We start from the raw sequence: 16438 nt of genomic DNA on the forward strand, positions 1-16438 counted from the left end.
CTTTTTGTTTTGTTTCTTTTCTCCTACTTACTGGCCTAAGTCTAAAATCCATAGTAGCAGATCTCATCCATTTTTTGAAAAAAAAAAAAAAAAGTCCTTAGTTGCCTCGGCCAACGTGTTTAATCCGCTGACAGTCGCGCCGACCAGTGCCAATTGTAGAGGAACAGTCCCACCGACCATCCTCTAGCGCTTGTTGTCAATTAGGCAGTCGCGCCGATGCCTATAAGTGAAGATTAGGGATTGACCCCAATCTTGGCTAGTGTGTTCTGCTCTTGTGATTTTGACCCCGTAAGCCTTTTGGACTGTCTTCTCCCTGACTAGAAAGCTTCATTTAGCTTGCTTTGTGTGCTTGCTTGGTTTAGCCCACCCTCTAATGTGTTAAGTCTGGCCCTATGTGAAGTTCTTTTTTATTTTTTATTTGAATCCCTCAATCAGCGCTATTTTTGGCCAAAAAGTCACGTCGATCAGCCATCAACGCTAGTTGTAGTACTGGTCAGTCGTGCCGATTGGTGCTACTTTTGGCCCAAAAGTCACTCCGGTCTCAGGGGTAAGAAAAAATCAAAATTTCTCCCATTCCAGTGCCAGTGTGTCTTGACCCTCAGACTCTCTTCTTCCTCCCAGAAGTGACTAGGATGCTTTGTTTTCAATTGAATGAGTGAAAGAGTCTCGTTTGTTCTCTCATTTCGAGTGTCTCTTTTCTCTTTCCAAGCATAGATTACATTGCTTGGTTTGTCAATTGAAGCATTTATGTGTTTGGTTTGTTCGATTCAGGGAAGAAGTTTCTTTTAGTTTCATTTATAATGCTTTGGATTTGATTGATGCTTGTTTGTTCAGAATTGTGAAAACTTTCATTTAAAGTGCTTTATGTGAAAGATTCATTTTGCATTTTATGAAAAGGAGAACATCATTCTAGTTTACTTAAGCGAAAATATTGCATTAGTAGCATTATTGAGAAGCTAGAATTGCATCATCATAAGCATTGGAAATGAAATGAAACTTCTTTTGTTGTTATAGGAAGATTAAGTGCATTTAGGATATTTATTAGAGAAATATTTCATTCTTTGATTGTTGCATTGATTTTGTGTTCCCTATCTCTGAATTAGTGTTAACTTTCATCGAAGACAAAGATCTCTTTTCTCATATAGCTGCATATAGGAGTTTTCAGATGACATTGGTAGGGCCTTGTAATTGAAACCTAATTCAATATCAATCGTTAAAATTTATCGAAACGTAAGGAAGCATTGAAACTTAACGCTCACATTTAGTGGTCTAGGCTAGAGATGTGTTCTAGCGTCTTTAAATCTAGTAGTTGTCATTTGCTTCGGCACTAGACAGCGCTAGTACAGACTTGTGTTCCCCGTGCTGTCAAGTATATAACGGGAGACCTCTCTAGGATGCAATCCTTTATCCATAGGAAGCCAAGTCAGCCGCCTTGCAAACGTGATACATTGAACACAGCATTCGGGGAGATTGTCTGCCCGTACTTCTCGATTCGCTGGGATGTATTCTGCAGTTCACAGTTGCCTGGTAATCCTCTTTACCTATATCATCCAGAGCAGTCATTTGATCTTTTTGACTCATTAAATTTAAAATATCATTCGAGCACTTATCCTTTAGAGCTCGTTCAAACCGAAAGAGACTAGAGTCACCGTTTTCCCTTTTCTCGACTCTTAAAACATGAATAGGCAAAGTTTTGTTTCAGTGTTTTAAAATTAACTTCCCACGAAATATTCCTAGTTAAAGTTATCTTCCTTAGTGATTCTTTAGGGTTGATTCCAATGGCAACATTTCCAGATTCTACCAGTCAAGGATTCACCTCAGATGGGAATCCTAGTCCTTTTCCTTCTTTTGGAAATATTGGTGCTCCTTATATGGCAACTTTCTCCCTTCCTGGGTTAACCATTAGTTTACCTGTCTGGTCATTTTTGACCTCGGTGATCCCAAGTGTCCCAACTCTTGCCCCGCCATCTCCTTCATTTGAATCACATCACGATGATTCTCAGGTTGACCCCTCGCCTTCTTCCCCTATTTCTTCACCCTCCTCTTCTACTTCGCCTAGTGTAAGTTTGAAATCTAGTAACCAGGAGGCTAAGAAGAAGACGAAGAAGAAGAAGTCAAATAAGCGAGAGGCCAACTATGCAGCTATTACTCCAAATGCACCCCCCATCGACAAACCTTCTAATCCTTCACAGAAGGTAAAATTCCCTTGCAAGCTATGTAAGGGTGACCATCTCCTTCGAGACTATCCTAACATTCCCAAAGTCTTAGAGTTATGGTCTGAAGACCTGAATCGACCATCGTCTTCAACCTCTGGATATCATGTCGATGTTACGCCTTCAGATAATGATGGTAAGATGAAAGGGAAGATTAGATTCCCCTATAGGTTATGTGAAGGAGAGCATCTTCTTCACCTTTGTCCTCTTATGGATAAAGCTTCCAAAGTTTTGGAAAACCTTGCAGCTTCTCAACCCCCACTTCCTGTTGGTTATCAAAGGCTTTATTCTGACCCTCTCCTGGTTGGGAAAGAGATTGACTTGGATTCATCTCTTGCCCATCCTGCTCTTCCTAAGCGAGACTCTCTTGTGTCTGTTCCCGAAAAAGCATTGGTCAAAATGAGTGTCGACTTATTTCCGCCACCAGTTGCTCACTTTGTTTCGGACGAGAGTGGTGATCATACTGCTCATTTTCTTCTTGTCTCCTCAGATTCTCATGAATCGAAGAGTGACCCTCCCGTCCCAATTGTTCAAGAGAGTCCTTCACCTATTCCTGTACAGCATGGGGGTAATCATATGATACCCCCACCAAGTAGTTTTGTCGTCTCTTTCGATTGGGATCCATTGACTGCTTTCCACCTCCCATCTTATGTGCCTTTCCATATCACAGTACAAGCCTATAATATAGTAGTACCTGGCGCTATATTAGATGAAGGTGTGTCTATTAGCATCATGTATTCTACTACTTAGCAAGCTTTGGTCTCCCCACAACTTGTGCCTGTCACCGAGAATCTATTGGCTTTCAACGGAGGAACCAGTCAACCCTTAGGGATCCTTCCAAAGTTCCCTATTACTTTGGGAGGAAAGACCATCTATATAGACATGATGGTAGTCCAAGGTCCGTTAGATTTCAATCTCCTCCTTGGACGCGACTATGTTTATGTCATGGGAGCTCTTATTTCTTCACTTTTCCGTGTGGTTTGTTTTTCGCACGAAAGGAGAATTGTGACTATTGATCAACTGTCGTTCATTGGTCACCAGGCGCCTCCTTCACAACTATCATCCCCTATTGGCTCTTGTTTTCAAGAAGTGCCTTCCTTGCCACAGGTAAATTATGTGGCTACCCATTCCATCTCCACATCCGTTGATGATCACACAGGTGGTATAGTACGTCATGTACTAGGGGCATTGGAACCCATTCTGTCTATGGTACCAATTGACATGTATTCCTCCCAGAGCGTGGTTCTTCCATCTAGTGAATACCTCTTGGGAGCCATGTTCTTGCATGGTTCATAAACAGATGTGCTGAGGATAGTTCTTGGTCTTGTGTCAACCTTGTTAAAAAATGAAACAAAAGGCGTGAGCATAGTTCCTTGTCTCATGTCAAGCTCGTTAAAAAATGAATCAAGGAGTCCCAGGGATAGTTCTTTTACTATGTCAACCTCGTTAAAAAATGAAACAGATGTTTGAGGATATTTCCTAGTCCTATGTCAACCTCCTTAAAAAATAAAAGGTTCCAAGGATAGTTTCTTCCTGTATCAACCTCGTTACATCTCGTGATTGTCGTTTTTATCAGCTAATTTCTGCTAGATGAGCCTTGGTTGTTTCATTCCATCACCACCATCTCTTTGGCCGATCATATGCTTTCACTTTGTTGTGTTTCCTTTCCTGAGGGACCGCAGCAATGAGTGGTTTTGTTAGCCATCCTCTTGCCCATTACATGTTTTGAGCAGTTCCACCATTTTTAGAACCAGTTGCTACCCTTTGTACAACTCGTTCCTCCAAGAAGAGTCACATTTCAACTCTTTTCTCGACTCGTAAAACTCATATGAAAAGATTTCTAAGTATTTTTCCTTTTGACTCGTAAAAGAGAATAAAATGGTGAGTCTGCTTTCAGCGCTTTTTCGACCCTTTAAAATCGAAAATATGGTCGAGCCCTTGTTGTTTCAAACTCATTAATGGATGCGAAACGTCATGCGCCCAGTATAATTTTACCCCTTTTTCGGGCTGGGTGGCACTATTTACGAAAAAGGTACTCCTTGACTAAAATGGTCAAGTGGTTCTTTCAAGTATTGTTTTCTACCTTTTCGGGCTCGAGAGACACAAATGTACGAAAAGGGACTATGTGGAGTTTTCTTTTACGTGTCTTTTTCAAAATCTCTAAACATGAAAAAGATACTGAGTTACACCTTTACAAAACTCGTTAAACTATTAAACGACATCAGAATCGTCACCATGACAAACACGAGCTTCTCCTTCCTAGGGATCGTTAAACTTACTAGGTCAGATTCATCCGAAGGATGAACTTAGAGTGCAAGTATATGTTATCCCCTTCAAGCTTACAATTAAAAAATAATTTGGGTACTCGCCAGAAATGGTGGGGGAAAATTTGGAAATCTATCAAGTCATGTCGGCAGCTTACTCTTCAACATGACACTCTTTGCTTCGTGTCAGGTTGGGATATCCTCCTTTGTATCATTGACCTTCCTGGGTTTGGGCCATTCATTTTTGCCTTTCATTTGATCTCTGCCAGATCATCATGACCACTGATCCTATGGATCCAAAAGCTACCAAACTTCCAGTTTGTGTCGCCGATATGTTCAAGAGTTTCCCTTCTACAGTTACACTTATCTCTATTTCTTTGTATCATCTAAAATCATTTTGCATCCTCTCATCTCATGTCGATGATGTGGGATTCATTATGGCCCTCCTTCAACACTGTCGCTTTCCTTCGACTTCAACTCATTATTCGAGAAGTTGACCAAGAGACTCTCTTCCAGTACCTTAGAGCTTGCATTCCCTAATGGAAGGTCCTTTGCACTCGACGACAAGTTCACATCATTGGCTTTCGATCGAGTGATTTCACGGGTGTTCGACTTCAGTTCCTGTATTCACATTCCGTGAATTGTGTTGATAGTACCTTGAGGACCATTGTCATTATTGGTGGTTTCTCTCGCTCTTGTTAATAGTTTACATCATGGACTGGTAATCAAGCAACTTTCCAGCATGCTCGATGTCAACACATCTATTCACATGTTAGAATCCGTACTTTGATTGGGTCGTGTTGGAGCGCAAGACCCTGGACTCAGATTACAGAAAGTCTAGGTTGCGAAGTGGTGTGACATGGTTATGATGATATGCATGTCTCTTTCAAATGGTTGGCTACGACCAGACCATGAGTTATCATATGTGATCCTTCTCATTATTGCATGGTTGTGACCATACCTTGGTTTCATTATGATCCTTTTTTGCGGATGGTTGTGCCCATGCCTGGATCCATTTACATGATCATTCTCTGGATGGCTACTTCCATGCCACGATTCATGTATCATTTGACAGAGATCTCAGTTTATGTATATGTATTTGTACTTGCTTGCAAGTTTTCCGACGGCAGACCGGTTCCCCGCACTGATTTATAAAGCATTTCATCCCTCACTCCGACTCGGCCTTCACGCTTTAGGGGGCATCTGTTACATAGAATTTTTTCATTGTCCCTGTACTCCCGGTTCCTTAATCCTAGAGGACCTATACAGTGAACCCCACATGCTTTTCCTTCATGGAGAAACTCCCATTATGACCCTCTTCATGAGAAGATCATTTCCCTTTTGCACCATTTCCCCTGAAACTTCTGTTTTGCCCAATTTACAAGACCGGCACTAATGACCTTTGTCTCCCCCGCGCCGATGTGTAGAGATTAGCATTATTCCTTGCATCAATCAGTGTGACTAAGCTTTGTTCCAGTCACGTCGGTCCTATTATGGAAAGTTTTTTAAATTATAGCTTAAGCTTCCATCTTTAAAAGCTCCGTAATGGAAGTCTGGTAAATGGTTTGACCGGATGGGGTTGAGGATGACAATTTGGGATCCTTTCCCCTATAATGATGGAACTACCTCAAGGGATAAGTCCTTCTCCCATGAAGAGAGGATCCATATCCCATCCAGCTTTCCTATATAAACCTCCCTTCTTCCCAAGCACAGACTAGAGTGTGAAAGTGAGAGTTAGAGTTTTGGCTAAGTGTGAATATACTATTTTAGACAAGCAAGCTATTACTAGTTGTAGCCATCTAGTTCTGTGAGGGAGAAGTGTGTTTGGTTTGGAGTGAAGCCTAAAGGAAAGAGTCTTTAAACTATTGTTGTTTGAAGACATCATGAAGTGCTAGCAGAAGTGTGTGGGAACCTGGTCTTGTCAAAGGAATACTATGACGTCAAGACGAATGGTTGTAATCTCTCTTTGAATATTAATATATGCAACTATCGATTGATTTCCTACATGTTTTGTAATATTACATATTTTTGTCTTAATGCTTCTTGACTTATTAAGTAGGTTGAATTGCAATTTGTCTATTATTATGTTTGTGCGTTGTTGTTGTTTACTTGTTTCAGGAGCTTGAAGAAGGAAGCGAAAGATTGTTGGAGCGAGCAAGCGAGGACATCATCAAGCAAGATAAGCGACCAAGAGGTAGGCCCTCTTGATTGATTCTAACATAAGGAAATATTCCATAGAATGTATTTGTTGTGGCTAGACCCATTATTGGGCTAAAGGAATTCATTCGTGTCTGCACTAATAATTATACTTCACCACACATGGTCACAACATGCGGATGAGGCAAGCGACCAACATAACGTGCCTAAGGGGCACGACCCACAGTTTGGCTCAAGGCATGAACGAACGTGTTGGTTGGAAAATTAAAGTGGGTTTAACTCATATATATCGATGTGGAGGATAGTCAACCAAGGCACCATAGAACCATCAACCATTCAACCAAGAAGTATTCACACAATTTCAGAGTGAAGGGAAAAGTGAGAAGGGCGAGGGGTGAACGACAAAACAATACAAGCAAGTTCAGGGCATGTGGAACAGTTCAAGGTGGCATAGGGCGTCATAGGCCGCCACAAGATATCACAGGGCATGACAAGGCGGCCGCATGGAGAAGACGGCAGGCAGGCAATGCAGATTTCTAAACGGGTGTTTCTACAGTTCGGCTGAATGAATATTTTGGGTTCCTTGATGGTGCGAGAAGGTGTTGCATGAGTTCGGCAAGCAGTGTGGGCAGAGGTGGCACATCTTGGCAATGCAAATAGGACTACACAGAAAGATTGGAAATGCAGGCATAAGCTGCATGATTTGGGAAGAACTTTGTGGGCAAGTTGTTGGTGCAACCAGACAATTGCCACATCATTATAAACTTGTAAAATACGTTTGTATTATATTTTGATAGTTGGGGCAAAAAAATTTTGGGGAGTTTCCCCCTCCGTTAATAATCTTGTATGTATAGTTATTTATTGATGTTTATTAGATCACACATGTTATGAAGTGAATGTTAAAAGAAGATAAGTGAACCAAGTAAATGTTAATTTCATTGCATAACTAAGTAAGAGAACATTTGAACAATAATTTTTCTAAGTATTGGTAGTAGGCATAGTTCGAAATCTTGAGTAGTGGTGAAACGAAAGGGTTAGTCAGTGCCACACCATGCTCACAAGTGGACTTAAAGTTGCCACTAGCGTGGGGTCATGACAGATGGTATCAAAGCTTGGTTCAGGCAGGACCAAGCTAGCTTGAGAAGTTGGTCGCAGTGCAACATAGTTTGGGAGGAGAAAGGCAGCAAGTCAAGGTTGAGGTAAACGATAAATGATGGCAAGTTGGATAGAGTGCCATGGGAGACTCTTGCAAACCTTGTATAGGTTGGAATGCATGAAAGAAGAGAAACCAACTGTTCATGTTGAACTTGAAGTTTTGGAAGATGAAGTTAACGGAGAGATTCTTTGACTTGGATGGGCAGTGGAACAAGATGAAGCTGCCAATTGCAATGAAGAGGAAGTTGTGGTATGTGAAGAAGAAGGTGTTGCGGCAGTACCAGTGGAACAGGAGGAACTTGGGACAACATTTCTTGCCCAAGTTGAACCAGATTCGTGCACAATGCAGCCATTGAAGGAAGGAGGCACTCACATGGAGCGACCTCATGGAAATGTAAGTATTGTTGTAACTTGTGTTTCGTTGAATCTTTTGGAAGATGAGCCATATGAAAAAATGGGCAAAGGAAGTATTTGTTTTCCAATGTGATGGATAGGTTTCCAATGGGAGATTACAATGAGACCTTATGCAGTTGGGCAGCAAGGAACATTGGTTGTTGCAAAACTTGTCTGGGTAGTATGCAACCTTAGAGTAGAAGGTGTGGATGCCCATGACAAGGGTGGAAAGCAATGAACTTTGTGATGAATGAGTCATGCTTAGCTGAATGGAGAATCAATTAAGTGCTCGCCATGCCTCATGGACAGAATGAAGGAAGGGCACAGCGAACCAAGGTGAAGGCAACATAATACATGATACTTGGGTGGACTTCTTCATTGCAGTGTCGTTGATGCCAAGAGGCAGACTTGGATGAACCTTTAGTGGGGGAGGTAGCAACGAAGGAAGGGATTGATGTCAGTGATATAAAGGTAGAGTGACCAAGGGCGCCAACCTGAATGAAGCCAAGGATGTGACGATTGAATTTACATTGGGTCTATTGAAATGGACGAGTTGGACAGTTGAAGTCATGGGCATTGAATTAAAGGAGATGGGCATGGCAGACTTCATGCAAAGGCATAAAACAAAGAGAACTTGTAGAGATGTTGTTTATTGACATTAAGCAAGGATATTGGCAGGATTTACTTGCCAATGCGACATGAGGACATTTTGCAAATGGTCGGTTGGGGATGTTGGGAATTCGAACAGCAAGGCCATGTTGTTTTTGGAGGAAGACATGGGTTGCCTATGAGAGTGTTCATACAACGAAGAGGGCAGAGGCAACTTACGATGAGTCTTACGACTGAGTCAAGTATGCTTGCTGAAGTGTTGGATGAGTATGGTTCATAGGAGCTTATGATGACTTGGGAGAGAGTTGCAGCTGATGAATACTTCATATTATGGTTGTCTTGGAGTATCTAGTTCATTGAGGAGATGAGGTCAATTTGACACTTGAATTTGATGCGGTATGGGATGCATACCTTGGACATAGTATGGGATATGTTCGTGAGGAGTGAATTGATGGATGTGATAGAGGCGAGACACTTTGGAGTTGGATGGAGTTGCAGTGATGGAGGTGCCTTGGTGGGAGAACTTGGGCATGGGTTGAGTTGATGAGACTTAACCATTTTTCATGGACATGGAGGATGATTGGTCTATGACCATGGGTAGCACATGGATGAGGCGATGAGGCAGGTGAAAAATTTCCCCTTTGATAGCATTGATGGGCAACATAGCGCAGATGAGATGGAGTTTCTTCATGGACCTGGATATGGCACATTGGGCATTGGAGATAGGAAGAGTTCTTGATCAAGTTGAAGATGTGAAAGAATGTTGGAGAAACAATCGACGATGACACGAGGAGGTGCATTCTCATGGATTTGGATGATGGTTAGACTGGTCATCCAACTAGTTCGAGTCATGAGGGCTAGCAGTGTACTGATATGTGTTTGAGTTGAGTTGGAATATGGAAGCAACAATTCAAGTGAGGATGATACATGGTGGATTAGCACGATATTAGTTGGGATCGTAGCAGGCAGTTGAGTTGGAGGGAGCATCCTTCCACAAGATGAGGCAACATAGAGGATTGTGATGAATTGAGGTTCATGACCGTGGATTAAGGATTCTTGTTGGAATATAATCATAACATCTACATTTATTTTTTAGCCTAAGTATCCTTGACTTAGCCACATGCACTAAAAATCATGTTCACACTTGGTTTTTGGTAAACTAGCTTGGTGGACCAACTTTCCCTTGTTTTTTGCCTTTAAAGGCTTAATATTATGGAAATATTGGTCCAACCACTTTCCTAAACCATTTAGACATCTAATTTCATGTTCACACCTAACCACACCTCATCCACTTGATTTATTTAAGGATTGGCACCCCACATGAAGATTCCCCCTTAAATCAAGGGATTTGGTCCCCCGGACCATTTTAGCATGTTTTAAAGTTTCCTTCCTTGGGAAATGTGCCCCTCCTCATGCTTTCCTCGTGGCTGATAGTTTGCATAGGTTTTCTTGAGTCATTGTTGCTATTTTAGGCCTCCCTTTAGCTTTTCGTAGACTTTTCTAATTTTTTTACTAGTTTTTTCCTAGTTTTCTAGATTCAAAAATTTCTATATAACCACCTCCCTTTGGGATTAGAGGTTTGGTTGCTCATGTATTACTGTTGTTCATTAATTTAATACATTGATTTTATGGAGCAAATTATTTCTCTCCTCTCTTGAATATCATCAAATTACTTGTGTTTAATTTAACTAGAATTCTAGATCTATCGGAGTTTCTGCAGGAATTCTACATAGTATCAGAGCTAGTTCGAATCTAGTGGATTGTACATGGTTTTATTTGCAGGTATATATCATCAGGGGGCGTAGAAAGCAGCAATGGATCATCTCTCTCAGCCCAAAAAACTCATTATAAATCCTTTCAATTACTTCGAATGGAAGACAGAGATCACTCTACTCCTCTGAAGCAAAGGGCTTTACTGGGTAACAATGGGAACAGAGACTGAACCGACTTCTGCAGCGAAGAAGATCAAGTATTTCAATAAATTAGATGAAGAAATAGGGCTGATATGCTTATCAATTTCCATAGAGCTCCTCTTTCATGTCAGCGGAGCCACTACTCCCGATGCAGTCTAGACCACATTGGAAGGACTATTCGGCAAGCAAGATGAAATGAGAGTGCATATACTGGAGAATGAACTCATATCCCTTAGTCCAACTCATTTCAGCAACCTACAAGAATACTTCACCAAATTTAAATTCCTCCTCATTGAACTTGATGCATGTGGAGTCAAGAAAGAGGAAGATCAACTCATCCTTTCGATTCCCTCGAAATTAGGCCCTGAATATGCCATACTTGTACTGTCTTTTCAAGCATCTAAATTGACTCGGGAAAAATGGAAAATGCATCTATTGAATGACTTCATTGCAGCATTGACTCAAGAGCAAGCTAAGTTAGTCCAAATGGGTGCCATCAAGCGTTCAAAGAACCAAGCACTTGCAGCTACTGATGCTCCAAAGAGCAGTGGAAGAGACAAGCAAAAAGGGAAGGGTAAATTTAATGAATCGAAGAAGGAGAGACCCGTACAATATTCAGAGAGTTCTTCTTTTCCTAAGGGTAAGAAGAAGGAAATAAAACTTTTCATCTACTTTTCCAAAGGTTTTCATCCCAAAGAAAATTGCATGAGGAAAACAATCGATGAGATGGCTAAGCAATTGCAGCAGCACAATCTCACTGTGCCCGAGAATGCAAAGAAGAAGGATGATAACAGAACAGGAGATGGGAGAGGGAGAGAACGAGATGGTCATGCTTTAATGGCTATCACATCCACTCCATCATCTTGGATCCTTGATTCAGGTGCATTGAACCATATGGTTGCATCAAAAGATGAATTTTTGTCCATCAAAGAAAGCACCAGATCCCCAATTTACTTGGGAGATGCCACACCCGCAAAGGTGTGCGGAGAAGGAATTGTAGAGCTTGAAGGGGGTTTCTTCACAAATGTGCTTCATGTTCCCTTGATGTCTACAAATCTTCTCTCGATATATCAAATCACTCATTCTAGCTCTGGAAGGAAGGTGGAGTTCACTCCAGACTCCACAGTGATTACCGACATTTCCACGGGCTCACAGCTTGCACATGGAATTGCAGATGGCGGTTCTCGTTTGTGTTTCTTCTCCCACTTTGTTCCTAAATCTATTAGCACTGTATTTTTGTCACAATATAATGATATCAGCAAGTTATGGCATGAAATATTTGGCCATCTCAACTATAATTACTTGCATCAACTCAGCAAGGAAAACATGGTAGAAGGATTTCCCACTATTAAATTCACAAGCGGTGTATGTCAAGGATGCATTCTTGGCAAGCGTCCAGAGAAAAAGTTTGACAAAGGGAAGGCACAGAGAGTTTCTTCACCTCTTGGGCTGATTCACAGTGACATCACAGGCCCATTCCCGCAGCCTTCAATCAGTAAGGCTCGATATGTACTCACCTTCATAAATGATTTCTCCTGCTTTACTTGGGTATTTTTTCTGAAATTAAAATCGGAAGTATTTGAATTCCTTATAGAATTTAAAGTACTTGTTGAGAATGAGTCTAGGTGTAAGATTAAGATACTTCATACTGATAATGGGGGGGATTATGTCAACAAATATGTGCAGCAACTTTGTATTGATGCAGGTATACAACTACAACACACAGTGCCATATACACCACAGCAGAATGGTGTCGCGGAGAGGAAAAATTGGTCGTTAAAAGTGATGGCAAATTGTATGCTACAGTCCAAATCATTAGCTTCTAAAATATGGGCTGAAGCTATTAATTTTGTAGCATACATTCAGAACTGCATTCCTCACAAAGCACTCAAAGGCACCACTCCATTTGAATGTTGGACTGGTAAGAAACGAAAATATCGCACTTTCGCATTTTTTGTTCACGAGCATGGGCTCACATTCCGACAGATAAGAGGAAGGATTTGGAGCCTCAAAGTGTTGAATGTATCTTTTTTGGATATCTTGATAGTGTCAAAGGATATATATTGCTGGACTCTCACACTGAAAAGTTCCTTGTAGCTCGAAGTGTGAAGTTTGAAGAAGAATCACTGCATGATTTTTCAGCAGACCCTGCTGAGGAACCGCTTGTTGCCACTGATGAGGAGGAGTCTGAAACTTCTTCAAGAACTTCAGAGTAGCCATCAGAGAAGCCTCTTGGGTCTGATTCTAAGGATGAGAAGTAGGTCATGTCTGCTCCAACTCAGTTGCTAACTTGGGTAGAGAAAACCCTGCAAGATGCGAGTGAACTAGTCGATGATCCTGTGGATGCAAGAAGGACTAGATCACAGTTTTTTGGGGCTCCTCAAGCCCTGGCTACCACTGAACCATTGCTTCCCATACATTTCTATATGACACTTGGTTCAGATCCACAATCACACTCTGAGGCTGCTGGAAACCCACTTTGGGAGGCTGCAATGGATGAAGAGTACTATTCTCTCATGGAAAACAACACATGGGACTTGGTTCCACTTCTGAAAGGAAGAAAGCTTGTTCGATGTCGACGGATCTATCAAAAAAATATTGTTGTAGATGGTGAGATTAGAAATTAAAAATCTCTACATGTTGCAAAAGGATACTCACAGGTACATGGCATAGACTACACAGAGACATTTACACCTGTTGCAAAAATGGACTCCATTCAACTAGTTTTAGCCATTGTTGCTTCTTGCAGATGGGAAGTTCATCACATGGATGTGAAGAGTGAATTTCTTCATGGAGATCTCAAGGAGGAGATATATATGGAGCAGCCATAGGGATACATTCATAACTCTTCCCTCGATTGCAGATTAAAGAAAACTTTGTATGACCTAAAATAGGCTCCCAGAGCCCGGTATGCAAAGATGGATTCTTTCCTTCTTTCCATTTGATTCATTCAATGCAAATCTGATCTGAATGTTTATTTGCTGCAACATGATGATTCCCTTTTGCTGATAGTACTTTATGTATATGATTTACTGATGGCAGGGAACCTTACCTCAGTTATTGGTTCAGAAAAATCAGCATTGCACGATCGATTTTCCATGACAGATTTGGGATTGTTGCACTACTTTCTTGGTCTTGAAGTTTCTCAGTCTAATTCAGGGATCAAGATGGCACAGTCTAAGTATGCATCATATCTACTTTTCCACTTTCAGATGACAGAATGCAAGCCAGCAGCATCTCCCTTTCTTTCAAGGATCAGATTTGAGGATGCGGGTACTACACCTTTGGTGGACAGTACACTGTATCAATAGTTGGTTGGGAGTTTGTTGTATCTTACTCACACAGACCTGATATAGCTTTTGCAGTAGGATTTTGTTCCAGATATATGCAGGAGCCCCATGAGCTTCACTGGAAAGCTGCAAAGAGAATCCTTAGATATGTGAAAGGTACTTCTAGTTTTGGTATCTTTTATGCTGCAGATTGCCCACTTTCACTGATTGGGTACACAGATTCTGATTGGGCTGGCGATGGTACAGACGCAAGTCCACCTTTGGTTATGTTTTCAGCTTTGTTTCAAGGCCTTTTTGCTGGTCTAGAAAGAAGCAATCCACAATTTCTTTATCTACAGCTGAGGCAGAGTATAGAGGTGCAGTGAATGCAACTACACAGGTTGTTTGGTTGCAAGGGCTTCTCTCCGAGTTTGGTATTCAGTATCCACTTCTGACTGTCATATTTTGTGACAATCAGGGGTCCATTCAGATATCAATTGATCCAGTTCAGAGGCAGAGGACCAAGCACATCGAGATTCACATGCATTACATCCGCGAGCTGATCCGTGACCGAGTCATATCACTGCAGTACTACCCCACTGAGCAGTAGGTTGCAGACATCTTCACCAAGTCTTTCACTGAAAATAAATTTTCAAAACTGAGAGCTATGCTTGGAGTGGTGGAGACAGTTGAGTAGGCCCTTCTGGCCACTATTAGAAAATTATATATTACGGAGCAATGGAACACATAAAATATTGCCGAAATATAAACACAGAAAACGCATAAAACAAGAGAGACACAGATATACGTAGTTCACCTAGTTTGGGCTACGTCCACCTCGAACAGCCAGTCCTTCCTTTCTATTATCCAGCAAAATGAAGAGACACAACCTACAGCAGATCTGCTGTAATATCCTATGTTTTCTCTCACAGTCTCACCTCTCTATTTCTCACTCTCATAATACACATCGATTTCATAGCCTCAAATACAATGCCCTCATACAAAGAGAGGGGGTTGCCTTCTAGGGCAAAAAACCCTAAACTAAACATAAGTTCTACCGTCAAATCATCCGCCTAATGAACGGCCCAGATTGACTTAGAAATTACTATACTTTTACAAGGCAATTTTACATTTATTTTTGGCTTCGGTGGCGCTTCCCCCGAGCCCCCGCCGGGGGACCGCTGGCCCCCGGACCCCCCCAGCGGGGGGGACAAGTCCCCCCCGCGTGGAGGGGTGTACAAAAGTTCCTGGGGTATACATCCGACTTAAACAAATACCTCTGAACAATCATGCTCCACACACAACATCCACTTTGCCCTTTTTTCCTCTTTTGGGGTGGGGTTGTCCCACGAGGTTTTCCCTCTTTCTTCATTTTATGAGGATCTTTTATTTATTGTACCTGAGTACCTAACATGGCATCTTGGCCGGGACTCAGTTTAGATAAGTGAGTTAGGATGAAGGGGGGGTGTTGGAATATAATCCTAACATCTACATTTATTTTTTAGCCTAAGTATCCTTGACTTAGCCACATGCACTAAAAATCATGTTCACACTTGGTTTTTGGTAAACTATCTCGGTGGACCAACTTTCCCTTGTTTTTTGCCCTTAAAGGCTTAATATTTTGGAAATATTGGTCCAACCACTTTCTTAAACCATTTAGACATCTAAGTGCATGTTCACACCTAACCACACCTCATCCACTTGAGTTATTTGAGGATTGGCGCCCCACATGAAGATTCCCCCTTAAATCAAGGGATTTGGTCCCCCAGACCATTTTAGCATGTTTTAAAGTTGCCTTCCTTGGGAAATGCACCCATCCTCATGCTTCCCTTGTGGATGATAGTTGGCATAGGTTGTCTTGAGTCATTGTTGCTATTTTAGGCCTCCCTTTAGCTTTTCTTAGCCTTTTCTAGTTTTTTTACTAGTTTTTTCCTAGTTTTCTAGATTCGTCAATTTCTATATAACCACCTCCCTTTAGGATTAGAGGTTTGGTTGCTCATGTATTATTATTGTTCATTAATTTGATACATTGATTTTATGGAGCAAATTCTTTCTCTCCTCTCTTTAATATCAGAAAATTACTTGTGTTTAATTTAATAAATTAGATGAAGCAATTGGGTTGATATGCCTATCAATTTCCAGAGAACTCCTCTTTCATGTCAGCGGAGCCACTACTCCCGATGCAATCTGGACCACATTGGAAGGATTATTTGGCAAGAAGGATGAAATGAGAGTGCATCAACTGGAGAATGAACTCATATCCCTCAGTCCAACTCATTTCAGCAACCTGCAAGAATACTTCACCAAGTTTAAATCCCTCCTCATTGAACTTGATGCATGTGGAGTCAAGAAAGAGGAAGATCAACTCATCCTTTCGATTCTCTCGAAATTAGGCCCTGAATATTTCGTATTTGTATCGTCTTTTCAAGCATCTAAATTGACTCAAGAAAAATGGAAAATGCCTC

The sequence above is a fragment of the Pinus tabuliformis genome, chromosome 9 (genome assembly GCF_031772625.1).
Source record: "Pinus tabuliformis cultivar Carrire ecotype Pingquan chromosome 9, CPIR1, whole genome shotgun sequence".
Taxonomy (NCBI): Eukaryota; Viridiplantae; Streptophyta; class Pinopsida; order Pinales; family Pinaceae; genus Pinus; species Pinus tabuliformis.